Here is an 18,677-nt window from a genome sequence, read left to right as displayed (position 1 = left end):
TGTCTACTAAAATGCCTACCCCATTCCTATTCTTCGATCTACCAGAGAACCAAAGCTTATACCCGTCTACCTCCTTAGCTTTAGAACCTACCCATTTGGTCTCTTGTACACACGCTATATTAATCTTCCTCTTCTTTAGGATCTTAACTAGCTCTATGGATTTTGCCGTCAACGTCCCAATGTTCCAAGAGCCTATTCTCATTCTAGACGCTCTTTTAACCCACTTACCCCTCCTAACCCTCGTCCCCGTCCCCGTCCCTGTCCCTGAGTGAGAACATGACCCTAGTCTACCATCACTATCCAAAGCCACGAAAACGTGTGTGAACTAATAAATTATTCGAAGGTTTAAAGTTAGCAAAATGTAGTTACAATTGTATGAGTAAGGAATAAATAGGGGAAGATATGGGAACCGGAGGTACCAACTCCAGTTGAAATATCCTGATTTCCAAGGTGATGTTCACAACGATTTTTGAGTTGTGTGGGTAGCAGATCTTGGGTTGAACAAATTCTTGGGCCAAGCACCCAAAAATTTATAGACAGAACAATAAATGTCGAATATAGACAACGCACACTAACTAATAAGCAAACACAGGAAATCAATAACACTACAATAGTTGAAGAAAATCAATACCAGCAAGCAAAAAAGAACCATATGCTGCCACACCTAACACAAACAGGTCAAGAAGATATTAGAAGATAAACTGGTACACAAGAGATCAGTTGAGGAACGACCGAACCTGGAGCTGCAGACCTCACCACAAAGACACCGGCGTCGGTAATGGACGACTTTGATTTTTGCAAGACCTTTATCTAAGAATATTAGAATCAATGTTGATACGATTTTGGTTTATTTACAATTTTTTTTGGTTTGATTATTTGTCATTTTTGCTGTTAATGCTATTTTTTATTATTATATGTTTTTTGGTTATGATAGAAGATCAATTTTTGTTGAATGCATTTGTCGAGGCTGTAATGATTTTTTTTGTTATTTATGTTCATTGTTTTAGTTCTTCAATAGCTAATTAGTTTTGATGTTAAATTTAGCTAATAAAAAAATTTCTCCGTTATTTTTGAGGTCTTCCCATTTTAAAGACGAAAATTTTGATTTATTATTATTCTATTCTATTTTGTTTTATTGTTGGTGTTCACAGCTTTTTAATTTTTGGCATATTATGTCTTTACATTTCTTTCTTTCTTTTAATTTCTTTTTTTATTGGTTGATTAATTGTCACATCTAATTGGCTTTATGCTGATTTTTATTTCAAAGTAAGAATATCATTAATTGACTTATAAGACATACGGATTTTTTTTTTTTTTATCATTAATAGTATGTTTTACTGTTATTTTAAATTTTGAGTTGATCTTATTTTATTTTGAAGTTTTCTCTTCTATTTGAAATTTGTTACTTAATGGGTTTACTTGATGTTTGTTTTCTTGCTTGTAGATATCATTATTTTGTTTAAATTAACTTGGTGCAATAATGACTTCTGAGATGACTCATCTACTACTATTTGCCTTTAATTTAAAAAAACAAAGCTACGGTTAGAATATGAGAACCACTGTTGAGATTTTTATCTTAATTATTTGCTACAAGTTAAAAGTGATCGATAAAAAATTTATCGTCAATTTCTAAGGTCTTCCATGTTCATAATATAGGTTTTATTTTTGAATTATCATTATTGTTATTGTTGTTGTTGTTATTATTATTGCTATTATTATTATTACTATTACTATTATTATTATTACTATTACTATTATTACTATTACTATTATTATTATTATTATTATTATTATTACTGTTACTATTACTATTACTATTACTATCATTATTACTATTACTATTACTATTACTATTACGATTACTATTATTACTATTATTATTATTATTACTACTACTATTACTATTACTATTATTACTATTATTATTATTATTACTACTACTATTACTACTACTATTACTACTATTACTATTACTATTATTATTATTATTACTATTATTATTATTATTACTACTACTATTACTATTATTACTATTACTATTATTATTATTATTGTTACTATTACTGCTATTATTATTAGTACTATTTGATTATCATTATTATTATTGTTGTTGTTGTTGTTGTTGTTGTTGTTGTTGTTGTTGTTACTATTATTATTATTGTTACTATTACTATTATTATTACTATTACTATTGTTACTATTATTATTACTATTACTATTATTGTTGTTGTTGTTGTTGTTGGTGCTGCTGCTGCTGCTGCTGCTGGGTACTTTCCGGCTTCTCGAGGGCTGCGACAAGGGTTCCAAACCTAGCCATTTTTGCCAAATTTATCTGGGGTGCAGTGGCTTGGTTAAGGGAACCCACCGGAGCCGCAAACTTTCCTAATGGATGTTGACTCCTGCCGGCTGGCATAGAAGTCTCTCGCGCGGGCGAAGGAGATGCATTTCTGGTACGGTGAAATCCGATAATCGATTGGCTTTAGAGCCGCACAGAAACCGAGACCTGAGAAGGAGGCTGTAGGAGAGAGTCCAGCATAACGCTTAGCTTACTAAACCAGCAACAGCGGAGTAAGCCCTTGCTTGTCGATAAGAGGAAATAAGCAGTCGGGGGAATCCTCAGTGATAGCACCACTGTCTTTTTCCGTATTTCAGTCCTTTACTTGACTTTTAATTTGTTCATTTTTCGTTGGAGATGAGTCTGTCGACCAGTGCTTGTTGCTGTTGTTGTTGTTGTTGTTGTTGTTGTTGTTGCTGTTGCTGTTGCTGTTGCTGCTGCTGTTGTCTTATTATTATTAATCCATTTCTAACATGTTCACTAAGTGTCTTTACTGGTATCCAAGGTTTCCTTCCGAAGAAGCCATTTGAATTAAATTCGAATAATATATTTAATTTGTTAGTGTGTATATTATTGGCTTTAGACAAATATTAGGTTTTTTTAATATTATTATTTTATTTTATTCTTTGTGTATATTTTATGTTTATAATTTTATATTATTTTTATCTCCTCCTTAATTAAAAAAAATGAGTCCATTCGGGACCCACAATTGTGATTCTGAAGGATCCTAATACCTTCTCTTCGAAATTACTTGAATCCCTTACCTAGAATCTATTGATTTCGTAGACATTTTTGTAAATAAATAATGGGTTTTCTAGTTATCCTAAAATTGGGTGGCGACTCCTTAAAATAATATTCTTTCTTTAGTTTTTTAAACAATTAAATTAATTTTTTACGAGTCCCACGATGTTGCTCTTTAGTTACAAAAATAGGGATGTAACAAGCCTATCAATAATTATCCAAATAGAGTCAGTGTAGCACCAAATTTGGTGCTACACTATTCATTATACCAATTATTCTTTTTATTATTTTATTATACAATAATTTTAATTAAATATTATATAAATTATATTTTTTAATTAAAATATTTAATTAGTTTTACATAATATTTTTATCATATTAATTTTAGATTAAAATTTTAATTTTTTTATAAATTATTTCTTTTACTTGAATTATTTTGATATTAATTTATGTTAATTCTACTATAAATTTGAATTGGATATAAGTATAATTAACCTTGGCAAAAATTAAATATGCAAAAATATAAATTGGTGGATAAATAATACAATGTACTTTAGAATTATCGAAAATAATAAACATTCAACAAACTAGCAATTGACATACATCAAAAATGAAATCTAAAATACATATTAATTTTAAAGAGTACAACAAAAATATAATATAAAATAAGCTCATTTTAAACTAGGCAATGCATTTATGGGAGCACCATAGTGATCTTGAAAGATGAATATTTATGTAGAACTTAAAATAAAAATTTTAATTGTGTAATATTTATTTAATTATAGTTCGTTAATGATTTCACTTTTATTTGTGTTATCCATTATTATGTATAATATGTAATATTTGCTAGCAATTTATATTATTTAAAAGATTATGATATAAAGTAATTTTATATTAAACGACTATAATTTGAAACAATATAAAAATTATATATAGTAAATATTTTTTAGAAAGAATTTTGTTTTATGAAATCAGAAAATATAAATGAAATAAGAAATAATAATATAATAATGAAGAGAGAGAAAATAATTTTTTTTGGTGTAAAATTTGGTGCAGTGGGTTGGAGTTTCTATATACCGAATTCGGTGTAAAATTTGGTGTTAGGATTGGAGATGCCCCTAGGACAATGTGACACAAACTCATCAATGTCCTTCTTCATCCCATACCACCAATAAAACTCCTTAATATCATGGTACATCATCATCGTACCTGGGTGGTGAACAGAATAACGAGAATGATGTGTATCTTCCACAATATGATGTTGAAGCCCTGCAACATTTGGAACACACAATCAACCTTTATATCTAAGGACTCTATTTCCTTCTATATCGAAGTCTAAAAACTCCTTGTCCTAAGCCTTGGCTTAGAGATTCTCCAAGCTAGGATCCTCATGTTGTCGTGCCTTTATGTCCACAACTAGAGATGATATGGTTGTGTTTTTAATTGTGACCCTACAATCATCTGGCTCTAGAAATCTGACTCCTAATCTAGCTGAATGATAAAGCTCTCGAACTGACTCGCGCCTCTCAACAACTAATTATGATAAACTGCCCATATATCTGTGCCTAAGGGCATCGACTACCACATTCGCCTTTCTTAGATAATATAAAATAGCTACGTCGTAGTCTTTCAGTAACTCAAGCCATCGACGCTATTGGAGATTTAACTCCTTTTGTCTAAAGATATAATAGAGGCTCTTATGATCTGTGAAGATGTAAACATGAACGCCATACAAATTGTGTCTCCAGATCTTTAACGCATGCTCTACTACAACCATCTCTAAATCATGGGTTAGATAGTTCTTCTCATGCTTCCCCAATTGCCTTGAAACATATGCGATCACCTTACCATGTTGCATTAGAACACATCCCAATCCAACACTAAAACGCATCATAGTATATTGTATAGCTCTCTGAACCCTTGGGCATGGCTAGAACTAGTTCTGATGTCAACCTATCCTTCAACTCTTGGAAACTATGCTCGCAAGCCTCAGTCCACTAAACTTTGCTGCTTTCTAAGTCAGCTTTTTTAGTGGTTTTTAAAGTTAAGAAAACCTCTCGATGAACCTTCTGTAGTACCCAGCTAAACCTAGGAAACTATGACCCTCTGTCAGAGTTGTGGGTCTGAGTCAAGTCTTCACTACCTCTATCTTTTTGTATTCTCCATAATGCCTACATCTAATACAATATGGCCTAAGAAAGCCATAGATTTCAACCATAACTCGCACTTATATAACTTTGTGTAAAGTTCATGATCTTGAAGAACCTGAACGACTGCTCCCAAATGATCTGCGTGATCAGCTTTTGAACTTGAATATACCAAAATATGTCATCAAAAAATACAATCACGAATAGGTCTAGAAATGGCCTGAATATGCTATTCATCAGGTCGATGAATAATGCTGGGTTATTAGTCAATCCAAAAGACATCACCAAGAACTATAAGTTTACTGTCTTTGGAATGTCTTTCTCCTGAACTCATACTTGATGGTATCCTGATCTCAAATCAATCTTTGAGAAGCACTTATCACCTTGCACCTGATCAAACAAGTCATCAATCCTAGGAAGAGGATACATGTTCTTTATAGTCACCTTATTCAACTGTTGATAATCGATACACATTCTTAGTAAGCCATCTTTATTTCACATAATTAACACTGGTGCACCTCATAGTAAAGCACTAGGCTTGATAAATCTTTTATCCAACAAGTCTTTCAGTTGATTAGTCAACTCTTTTATCTCAGCAGGAGACATTCTATAAGGCGAGATAGATATGAGTTGTGTACCTAGTAGCATATCAATAGCAACATCAATTTCCCATTCTAGGGGAATTCCAAGAAGCTTATCTGGAAATACGTCTGGAAACTCATTAACTACTGGAATAGACTGGAGAGTTGGTGGTTTTACATCTATATCTACATCTGGAACATGCACAGCATGAAAAATACAACTCATTATAATCATCCTCCTTACCTTAAGATAGGAAATAAACCTACCTTTAGTGTTGCTGTACTATTCCATTCCCAAACTTCCTGTCTTGGAAAAGTGGAATTTAACAATTTTTTTCCTACACTCAACATTAGCATAACAATAAGATAACCAATCCATACTCATGATAACATTGCAATCGACCATTTTTAACTCTACCACATCTATAGAGGTCTGACGGTCCATAATTTCTGCCATGCAATCTCGATAGACTCTTTTCACAACAATAAACTCACCAAATGGTGTAGACCCAATAAAAGGTCAATTTAATAACTCTTCTACAATAACCAACTTCCCCATAACAAATGGTGTAACATAGGACAGAGTAGATTCAGGATCTATCAAAGCATAAACATAAAGGGAGAAGAAAATCAATGTACCTTTCACAACATCTGGTGATGACTCTAAGTCCTAGATAGTTCATCAAGTGCATATGTATGGTTCTGGACACAACCAGAACTAGATACTCCCTCTCTACCTCTACCTCTATCAGTTAAAGTCTGGGTCAATGCCTTGTAGACTGTGCCGATAAGAAGGAACCTAATGCTGACCTAGTTGGTTGACCCATACCACCCTGATCTATGGTCGGGAAGTTCCTCCAACCATGTACCTCTTGCAGCCTATGTAACCTTGCTTGCATTTCTTGAAATACATCCTACTGCAAGTAGCACAATGTAGGAGGGTTGGCCTTGCCTGGCCTGAACTCCTCTGATGCTAAGAGCTTAATGCTCGTGAACCCTCACTTAGGCCTGGATATCTCCAACAATCAAGTCTACTACCTTGGAATTGCTGCGGTGGAGATCTAGGTGACCTTGAAACTCTCTCTATGAACTAGTAGGCCTAGCCTCTTTTGCTTCTCTTTTTCAACCCTCTTATTCATATACTGTTGATGTCAGTGGTCCTCTATACCCTTTGCAAAGGCCCGAATTCATGAGATAGCCATACTATCATTTAGTGTTGCAGTAGAACAAGCATCGATATAGTTTGAATTAAGTCATCCCATAAATCTATGCACCCTTTCATACATTGTATCAACAGACGTTGGTGCATATCTAGCCAATAAATCAAATATCAGCCCGTACTCTTGAACATTCATGCTTCCCTCTCGGAGGTTCAACAACTTATCTACCCAAGAATCCCTAATCTCTCGAGGAAAATAGTGATCTATGAAAGCTTCTGTAAAGCTATCCCAAGTTGGAAGATGTGCATCTTTTCCCCTGGATATCTCCTAACTCTCATACCACAATACTATAACATTGTGCAATCAAAATCCTGCAACTGACTTTGTCACTGAGGCATTCATGACCCTGAAGATCCTATTAAGCTGATCAATAAAGTGTTGAGGGTCCTCTCTGCGATATGTCCCTGTAAACTATGGAGGATTCAAGTCAAGAACTTTACCAACTCTCAAACTTTCAGGCCCTTTAAAAGGTATGGCAACATCTGGCTCAATTAGCTGGCACTATGCAGCTACTAACTGTGCTTACATAAATACTGCACTCTTAAAATCCTAATCATATGGAATAGAAGGACCTATAGGTGGTATCATTGGTAGGGATGGAGGTTCTGAAGCCCTCAGGGCCTCCTAAAGTGGTGGAGAAGCTATAGGGGGATGAGAAAAGATATCTCCCTTGTGTCTCAGGATGGGCTACCTCTACCTGTAGTAACTTGCAGGCACCCTCACCTATAACTTTATCTACCCTCTGGCAAGTTATGGCCTATCTGGTGTCAACCATCTCTCTCTATTAATAAGTACTAATTATAAGCCTAAAAACTCAATCTTTAAGACACTGTTCTATAGTACAAGGTAAGAAAAAAATGATGAACATTCTAATATTCTCGGTAGCTTCTTGCTTATCGAATGTGGTGCACAACATATTTATAAACAAGACTCTACTTGACACAACTTGCAGATTTCCTAGGATATGATATTGCTCGGATACCAAATTTGTCACATCCCAAACTCTAGGGGTGCAACGGTCATCTAATTTCAAAACTTAGGCCTGAGCTGACCCTGCTGAACCAATTTCTACTAGCGCATGGAAGTCACATGCAATTAAGAAAATAAACAAGTATATCTCGGCTTAAAATTAAAATCTCAATCAGCAAGGCCTCTGTCAACAGATCTGTAAAAGAACAGCTACTCTTGACAGTTCATATAAAGAAATACCCAACTAGAATAGGAATGATGTGTATCTTCCATAATATGATGTTGAATCCCTGCAATATTCAAAACACACAATCGACCTTTATATTGGAGGACTCTATCTTCTTCTATATCGAAGTCTAAAAACTCTTTGTCCTGGCCTTGGCTCAGAGCTTCTCCAAGCTAGGATCCTTATGTTGTCGTGCCTTTATCTCCACAACTAGAGATGATATGGTTGTGTCCTGAGTTGTGACCGTACAATCATCTAAATCTAGTCGTATGACTCCTAAGCTAGCTGAATGATAAAGCTCTCGAGCTCACTCGCACCTCTCAACACCTAAATAGGATAAATTGCCCATAGATCTGCAACTGAGGGCATCGACTACCACATTCGCCTTTCCTAGATAATATAAAATATCTACGTCATAGTCTTTCAGTAACTCAAGACATCAAAGTTGTTGCATATTTAACTCTTTCTGTCTAAAGATATAATAGAGGCTCTTATGGTCTATGAAGATGTAAACATGAGCGCCATACAAATTGTGTCTCCAGATCTTTAACGCATGTACTACTGCAACCATCTCTAAATCATGGGTTGGTTAGTTCTTCTCATGCTTCCTCAATTGCCTTGAAACATATGCTATCACCATGTTGCATTATATCACATCCTAATCCAACACTAAAAGCATCATAGTATATTGTATAGCTCTCTGAACCCTCAGGCAAGGCTAGAACTAGTGTTGATGTCAACATGTCCTTCAACTCTTGGAAACTATGCTCGCAAACCTCAGTCCACTGAACTTTGCTGCTTTCTGAGTTAGCTTTGTCAGTGGTGCTAAAAGTTAAGAAAACCTCTCAACGAACCTTTTGTACTACCCAACTAAACCTAGGAAACTATGACCCTCTATCAGAGTTGTGGGTCTGGTCCAAGTCTTCACTACCTCTATCTTATATGTATTCACCATAATGCCTACATCTGATACAATATGGCCTAAGAAAGCCATAGATTTCAACCATAACTCGCAGTTATATAACTTTGTGTAAAGTTCTTGATCTTGAAGAACCTGAAGGACTGCTCGCGAATGATCTGCATGCTCAGCTTTTGAATGTGAATATACTAAAATATGTCATCAATGAATACAATCACGAATAGGTCTAGACATGGCCTGAATATGCTATTCATCAGTTCTTTGAATAATGCTGGGTTATTAGTCAATCCAAAAGACATCACTAAGAACTCTAAGTGTCCATATCTGTTTCTAAAGGCTGTCTTTGGAATGTCTTTCTCCTGAACTCGTACTTGATGTTACCCTGATCTTAAATCAATTTTTGAGAAGAACTTAGCACCTTGCAACTGATCAAACAAGTCATCAATCCTTGGAAGGGGATACTTGTTCTTTATAGTCGCCTTATTCAGCTGTTGATAATCGATACACATTCTTAGTAAGCCATCTTTATTTCACATAATTAACACTGGGGCACCTCATGGTAAAGCATTAGGCTTGATAAATCCTTTATCCAACAAGTCTTTCAGTTGATTAGTCAACTCTTTTAGCTCAGCAGGAGACATTCTATAAGGCGAGATAGATATGAGTTGTGTACCTAGTAGCATATCAATAGCAACATCAATTTCCTATTCTAGGGGAATTTCAGGAAGCTTATCTGAAAATACATCTGGAAACTCATTAACTACTGGAATAGACTGGAGAGTTGGTGGTTCTGTATCTACATCTGGAACATGCATAACATGATAAATACAACTCTTTATAATCATCCTCCTTGCCTTAAGATAGGAAATAAACATACCTTTCAGTGTTGTTGTACTATTCCATTTTCGAACTTCCACTCTTGGAAAAGTAGAATTTGATAATTATTTTCCTACACTCAACATTAGCATAACAATAAGCTAACCAATCCATACTCATGTTGACATTGAAATCGACCATTTTTAACTCTACCACATCTATAGAGGTCTGACAGTCGATAATTTCTGCCATGCAACCTTGATAGACTCTTCTCACAATAATAAACTCACCAAATAGTGTAGACACAATAAATGGTCAATTTAATAACTCTGCTACTATAACTAACTTCCCCACAATAAGTGGTATAACATAGGACAGAGTAGATTCGAGATCTATCAAAGCATAAACATAATAGGAGAAGACAATCAATGTACCTTTCATAACATCTGGTGACAACTATAAGTCCTATCATTCATCAAGTGCATATGTATGGTTCTGGCTACTACCAGAACTAGATACTCACTCTCTACCTCTACATCTATCAGTCGAAGTCTAGGGTCTACGCCCTGTAGACTATGCTGATGAGGAGGAACCTACTGCAGACCTAGTCGGCTGACCTATACCACCCTGATCTATGGTCGGGAAGTTCCTCCAACCATGTACCTCTTGCAGCCTATGTAACCTTGCTTGCACCTCTCAAAATACATCCTACCGCAAGTAGCAGAATGTAGGAGGGATGGCCTAGCTTGGCCTGGATTTCTCTGATGGTAAGAGCCTAATGCTCTTGAACCCTCACTTAGGCCTGAATATCTCCAACGATCAAGTATACTACCTTGGAATTATTGCAGTGGAGATCTAGGTGACTTGAAACTCTCTCTATGAATCAGTGAGCCCATCCTCTTTTACTTTTCTCTTTCAACCCTCTTATTCATATATTGTTGATGTCGACGGTACTTTATACCCTGTGGAAAGGCCCAAATTTATGAGATAGCCATACTATCATTTAGTGTTGCAGTAAAATAAGCATTGATATAGTCTGAATCAAGCCCTCTTATAAATCTATACACCCTTTCATGCATTGTATCAACAAATATTTGAGCATATCTAGCCAGTAAATCAAATCTCAGTCTGTACTCTTGAACACTCATGCTTTATGGTCGAAGGTTCTAAAACTCATCTACCCAGGAATCCCTGATCTCTCAAGGAAAATAATGATATATAAAAGCTTTTATAAATCTATCCCAAGTGGGTAGAGGTGCATCTTTTCCCCTAGATCTCTCCCAACTTTCATAGCACAATAATATAACATTGTGCAATCAAAATCTTGCTAACTCAACTGACTTTGTCACTGAGGCATGCATGACCCTGAAGATCCTGTGAAACTGATCAATAAAATATTGAGGGTCCTCTCTACAATCTGTCCCTGTAAACTATGGAGGATTCAAGTCAAGAACTTTACCAACTCTCAAACTTTCAAGCCCTTTAAAAGGTATGGCAACATCTGGCTCAATTGGCTGGCACTATACAGCTACTAACTGTGCTTACATAAATACTGCACTCTTAAAATCTTGATCAGATGGAATAGAAGGACCTAGAGGTGGTACTATTGGTAGGGATGGAGGTCCTGAAGCCCTCAGGGCCTCCTAAAATGGTGGAGAAGCTATAGGGGGCTAAGAAAAGATATCTCCCCATGTGTCTCATGATGGGCTACGGCTGCCTGTGGTACCTTGTAGATACCCTCACCTATAACTTTATCTATCCCCTGTCTAGTTATGGCCTATCTGGTGTCAACCATCTCTCTCTATTAATAAGTACCAATTATATGCCTGAAAACTCATCCTTTAAGACACTGCTCTATAGCACAAGATAAGCAAAAGAAGGATGCCCATTCTAATATGCCATGTAGTTTCTTGCTTATCGAATGTGGTGCATAACATATTTATAAACAAGACTTTACTTGAAACAACTTGTAGATTCCCTAGGATATGATATTGCTCTGATATTAAGTTTGTCACATCTCAAACTCAAAGGGCACAACTGGCATCTAATGCCAAAACTTAGGTCTGAGCTGACCCTACTGAACTATTTTCTACTAGTGCATGAAATCCACACGCAATCAAGAAAACAAATAAGTATATCTCGACTTAAAATTAAACTCTCATCTGGCAAAGACACTATCAACATATCTATAAAAGAAATGGCTACTCCCATCAGTTCATATAAAGAAATAGCCAACTAGAATACAAGTCCAAATTAGACCACCGAGGACACCATGATCTCTATACCAAAATGAAAGGAGGTATATATCAAGAAAATACATCAAATAACTAACAAACCTCAGCAAACAAACAAACTAGGCCAACATGGCCATAACGTAGCTATACACTCCACACACTATTCTACAAGCCTCTAAGAGTAGTAAAACTTGGCGGGACAGGGCCCCAGCCTACCCAAAAATATATATAATAAAAGCTAACAAACCTAAAAAATCTGGCAGCTCCAAAAGAAATAGGCTAGCCAACTTGCTAGAACTCAACCATGCTGCTGGGGAGGTCTATCGGGCCATTTTTCGGGACTTATATGCATGGATGCAGTTCCACCAGGCAATAGGATTTTGTACAAAATAATGTACCGAGTATGAAAGACAATAGATTAAATGAGCAAGTATCATAATGTACTGAAATTAATTAGGTAAGGAAATCAAGAATTGGATAAGCGTACTCAGGCAACCAACAACCAACAGTTTTGGCTACAAGTATAACAATGATAACAAAAACCTTCTCGTATTGCTCCTAAGCTTTAAGGAAACATGCTGAAAGAAGGAAATAGCCTTAACATACCATTTTTAATGATTTAAAGTAGGCTATGAACTTCTTAACGAACCCCCTTGCTGCTACAACATTGAAGTACCATAATTAACACATCGAATAAAAGACACCATGATAATCCAATAAATAATAATATGGACTTCCGTCAAAGATGCCTATTTGCGGCTTATCAAAGCTAGAATTAGCAAAAGGAGGGTCTTACCTTGATCTTAACCTTGGGATAGAACTTAAACCTTTAAAAGGAATCCAAAACCATTGCTGTCAAAATCCTAACGGAGATACATCGTAAAATCCACAAAGAAAATTATATCAAAATGACAAGCTCGCAACGTAGATCAATAGCCGATAATGATCCAAGATGAGATTATCAATGTTTATGAGTGATTAGAAGGTAGTTTCTCTGATTTTTATGGGTTTTGATGAATTGGTATGAGCTAAATTGGATAAAATACACATTTATAAAGCTCCACCGACCTAGGAGGCCACTTCACATGCCTGCTTGTGCAATCTTACAAAATCAAGAATCTTTCCCTATTCTGAAGTAGTATTGATGAACAATTTGATACATTGGAAACTAGATTCATAGACCTTCGATTTGATAGATTGTGGGAACCAATAACTCTTTATATATTGGGAGAAAACCTCCGAGATATTTGATCCAAATTTCAGAGAAATCTTTATAAAGGAACTTAGAATAATTTTTGCCAACTTTTATTTTCCAACTCACTAAATTTGAAAACTTAAAATACGAACCTTGAACACTTAAAATGTGACATACCATATAATTCTTAATTTAATAATCACTCTTTATTTAACCAAGACAACATGGGTTAATTAGACATTTTAAAAATTCGGGGTGTTAAATGCACTTACACAAAGAGTTACAAAAAGAACACAATCAAATAGAGGGAGTTCATATTTGAGAGAGTTCTATTGGAGATCCAAGTGAAGCCAATACAAGGATACAAGATTGAAGAACCTGATCCATAGGCTTATGCTTTATAGTTCTTAAGTCAAGTTTGCTTGTATTGTATTTTATCGAGTTCTATATTTAACACTTTCTAGATCTAGTGAGGTATAAACTAGAGTAGGAATATAATTTTCAAGTGGAGTGACTTAAAGACTTGGGAACATAAACCTTGAGAGATTTGTGTTGAAGTTTTGGGATTAGAGTTAGTTCTTAGGATTGCAACAGTTGTAATCTAAATCGATAACTTGAAGTAGATTCAACAGTTAAGGGTGATTGTTGATTCATAGGAATTAGAGTTTATAGTTCCTTAGGTCACATAGGTTTGTAATCTTAAACTGTTGAGGCTTAGAGTTTAGTGAAGTTGAAGTTAAGTCCTAAAGAGGTATAGGTCATGGTTTTTTTAACACTTTATGAGCTAGGGTTTTCCACGATAAATTTTTGTGTTATTACTTTATTTTCCTTACATCACTTAGTCCCAATAATCCATGAAGGAACCGATAGAATATACATGTTCCTTAGATAAATATAGGGGTCAGTATTCTAACATAGTAGATATTGAATCCTTTTTGGATAGTTCGTTTATTTACTTTTTCATTCTTTGAACCCCTTAGCTAAAATCTTGACTACGCCACTGCGCTGGCGGTATTCCCTAGCAAGCTTACTAATGCTATGATTTAATCAAATAAGTGATGAAGTTGTTAAAGAAAAACAATAATATTCAGTGAAGTCGTGATCAATTCCTTTTACAAGATAATAACCCTACAAGTTTTATAGGGATCATTTCTTATAAGTTGGTTGCTCATAGTAAATCTTCATTACTAATGATAAATATCACAGTTAATGACTTTTAAGAATAAAGAGTAATGTTTAACTTCTCTTATGGGATGATGTTATAACGGTTAGTGTTGGCTATTGGCTTTTCCTCCAATGTATCGAGTTTTGATCCAGTTTGTGTGCTATGGGTGAATCGTATCAATTGTCTTTGGAGTGTTTTTGCTACTTCAGTCATTATCCATGTGTCCTTTCCTAATTGGACGACACATATCGTTTGATTGTGCCTTGCTTAACTCTTGGTGCTCTCTACATATCATGATTCTATTGATCCACGTGTATTGACTATTTTTATCTTATACATAAAAAAATTTAATTTAAAATGATATATCTTATTATATTATACACATCTTTAATTTAAATAAGAAGATTAAAAAACTTCATCACTTCTAGATTTTTTTGGTAATAAACTGTAAATATATTATCTTAACAATCAAAAACAAATAATAAACTACAAAGCATACTAGATCCAACCCTTTTCTAGGTAAGTTATTGGATTACTAATGTCTCAATAAATAGTTATACAATTCTTTCTTTTAGCTTTTTATACTTGGTCAAACAAAAAAAATTGAAATTGAGTAAGTAGTTGAAAACTAACTGGTGGTGAATTGAAAAGAACAATTTCTTTCTTTTTATCAGAATATTCCTATTCTGCAGATCCTTCTCTTCAATGTTATTCCCTTATTTTCCTCTTAATGCACATTAGTAGCTTTCCTTATTTGTGGATAGTTTTCTTACTAGTTCTTTATTTCCTTTCATGTCAATTTCCTCTCTTAAGTATAAAACAAAGACAATTATATATCAATGAGATAAAGACTTACACATTGTTAGTTGCTATAGTTTAGGACTGCAACCTTTTATTTATTTACTATGGTAAATTAGCTTTAGTTTTCCTCAAATAACTTCTTTACCTAGTCTTTAGGAGTTTGTTTATCTTCGACAGATTTGTTGCTGATCTTTAGGTCCATAAAATTAGTCTTTTATTATATATATGTAAGTCTTGCAGTAAAAATAAAAATTGCACTTTCCATTATAGTTCTCTCTTCTTTCTTGTTCTTTATTGCTTTATAGTTCTTATCTTTCATCATTAACAAGTTCTTCTTTGTTCTTTCCTGAGTTTTCACTCAAATTAAAAATAATTGGTATCATAGCCTTTTCATTCTTGAGAGACCTATGTGCTCAGTATTCTGTTTCATTGCTTTCCAAGGATGGAGAAGCAAGGTTTTCTTCAATAGCATCACCAACTTTCAATGGAGAAAGTTATCAGATCTGGGAAGTTAGAATGTAGATATATCTAGAAGCTTTAGATCTTTGAGAGGCTGTAGAAGATGATTACGAGATTGTTCCCTTGCCGAACAATCCCATGATGAAGCAGATTAAAAATCACAAGGAGAGAAAAACCATGAAATCAAAGACAAAGGCATGCTTGTACACTTCACTTTCATCCACCATATTCACTCGTATCATGTCTTTGAAGTCAGCAAAAGAGGTATGGGATTACCTCACGACTGAGTATGAAGTAGATGAAAGGATTCGAGGGATTCAAGTGCTAAATTTGGTATGAGAGTTTGAGCTACAAAGCATGAAGGAAAGTGAAACCATAAAGGAGTATTCTTACCGACTTCTTAACATAGAAAATTGCATTAGATTGTTGGGTTCCACTTTTAAAGATTCAAGGATCGTTGATAAAATCCTTGTAACAGTACTTGAAAGATTTGAGGCTACTATTATAACCTTAGAAAATACTAAGGACTTGTCGAAGATTATAGTAGCAGAGCTCTTAAATGCTTTTCAAGCACAAGAGTAGCAACGTGTAATGAGATAGGAAGAAGTTATTCAAGGAGCCCTACTAGTCAAACATCAAGATGGTGGAAGAAATAAGAAGAATTAGAACAATAAGGTACAAGGACAAAATAGTGAGAATTTTGCTAAAAGCAAGAAGGATCACTATCCTCCTTGTCGACACTGTGGAAAAAAAGGTCACCCTCTTTTCAAATGTTAGAGGAGACCTAATGCGTAATGCAGCAAGTGCAATCAGCAAGGTCACAAAAATGTAATTTGCAGAGCCAAAATTTAGCAGCCGAAAGTAGAAGCTTGAGTTGCTGCTCGAGAAGAAGAAGATCACCTATTTGTTGTAACTTGCTTCACAAGCCTAGATTCAAGTGAAAGTTGGTTAATTGATAGTGATTGCTCTAACCACATAACGTCTAATAAAATGTTGTTCAAAGAGTTATGGAACACTGAAAGGAAGAAAGTTAGAATTGAAAATAGCGAGTGTCTTGCTGTGAAAGGCAAGGAAACTATAGCCATTACCATTACCAGTGACTCTAGAACTAAGTTGATCGCAAATGTTTTGTATGTCCCAGACCTTGATCGAAACCTTCTTAGTGTTGGTCAGTTAATAGAGAATGGATTCAATTTGTTCTTCAAAAACAAAACTTGTGTGATAGAGGAGCCATCAGGTGATGAAATATTCAAGGAAAAAATGAAGGGGAGGTGTTTCCCTCTCAATCCTTTGGAAAAAAGAGTAGGTAGCTTTTCTTATGTCAGACAACTCTACAGAAGTTTAGCATAAAATAATGGGTCATTTTTATCATCAAGGTATGATGTTCTTACAAAGAAAGGAACTTGTGAATGATCTACCAAAATTGCAAAATCAGTGGACAAATTTCCAAGTTTGTTTACTTGGAAAGATGAACAGGTTGCCCTTTCCCAAAACAACTTAGAGAGCAACAAAAAAGCTTCATCTCATTCATAGAGATCTGTGTGGACCTCACAAAACATCATCTTTAAATAGTAGTCTTTACTACATTGCATTTATTGATGATCTAACAAGACTAACATGGATCTTTTTCTTAAAATTCAAGTCAGAAGTAGCTGATGTGTTTTGGAATTTTAATGCAAAGGTGGAAAATCAAAGTGGCTACAAACTTCAGACTTTAAGGTCAAATAATGGGAAAGAGTATACTTCAAATCAGTTCAAATTATTCTGTGACAAAGCTGGTATAGAACATCAACTAATAGTCCCCTATACTCCATAACAAAATGGAGTTAGTGAGCGAAAAAATAGAACTATAATGGAGATGACTAGGTGCATGCTACATAAGAAACATCTACTAAACGGGTTCTGGGCAGTAGTTTTTTGCAAAATAGAATTTTTCTAGATCTGTGAAGGATAAAACACCATATGAATCATGGTATGGTCATAAACCTTCATTGTAATTTCTCAAAATTTTTGGCTTCTTGTGTTTCTTATATACCACAAATTAAAAGAGATAAGCTTGATAAGAAGGCAGTTCTTGGCATCTTTATAGGCTACAGTGTTGTCTCCAAAGCATATAAGGTCTATCAACCTCAAACGAAGAAAATTGTCGTAAGTAGATATGGCCACTTTATTGAGGAACAACATTGGAATTGGGAGAAGCCTAAACCCAATCCACCAATTGAATCTCTATTAGATCCAAAAGATCTAGTAGATGATCCTCCTATTAGAGGCATAGGGTTGATTTCTGATATCTATCAAACATGCAATAGTGCAATTTGTGAGCCCGCAAGCTATGATAAAGCAGAAGGGGATGACAAATGGGTGGCTATAATAAAGGAGGAGATGATGATGATCGAAAAAAATCAAACCTAGGAGCTTGTTGAGAAACCTCTAGACAGAAAGATCATTGGTGTAAAATGGGTCTTTAGGACAAAGCTGAATGTTGATGGTTCCATCAACAAACACAAAGCGAGGCTTGTGGTGAAGGGTTATGCTCAGATCTTTAGAGTAGACTACTCAGAAACCTACGCATCAGTTACTCGAGTTGACACAATTAGATTGCTACTAGCTATTGCAGTAGAAAAAAGTTGGAAAGTTTATCAACTTGATGTCAAGTCGGCCTTTATCAATGGTCTTCTCCAGGAGGAGATTTATGTTGAGTAACTAGATGGTTTTGTTGTCAAGGGGCAAGAAAATAAGGTTTATTTGCTAAAGAAAGCTCTCTATGGTTTAAAGCAAGCACCAAGAGCTCGGTATAGTAAGATTGACTATCATTTACTAAGTTTAGGCTTCAAGAAGAGCCTATCTGAGTCTACACTTTATATTAAGT

Source organism: Solanum dulcamara, chromosome 3, assembly GCF_947179165.1.
Source record: "Solanum dulcamara chromosome 3, daSolDulc1.2, whole genome shotgun sequence".
In the NCBI taxonomy this organism is placed as follows: domain Eukaryota; kingdom Viridiplantae; phylum Streptophyta; class Magnoliopsida; order Solanales; family Solanaceae; genus Solanum; species Solanum dulcamara.
The sequence above is the reverse complement of the archived record's forward strand: the minus strand, read 5'-3'. Positions refer to the sequence as shown.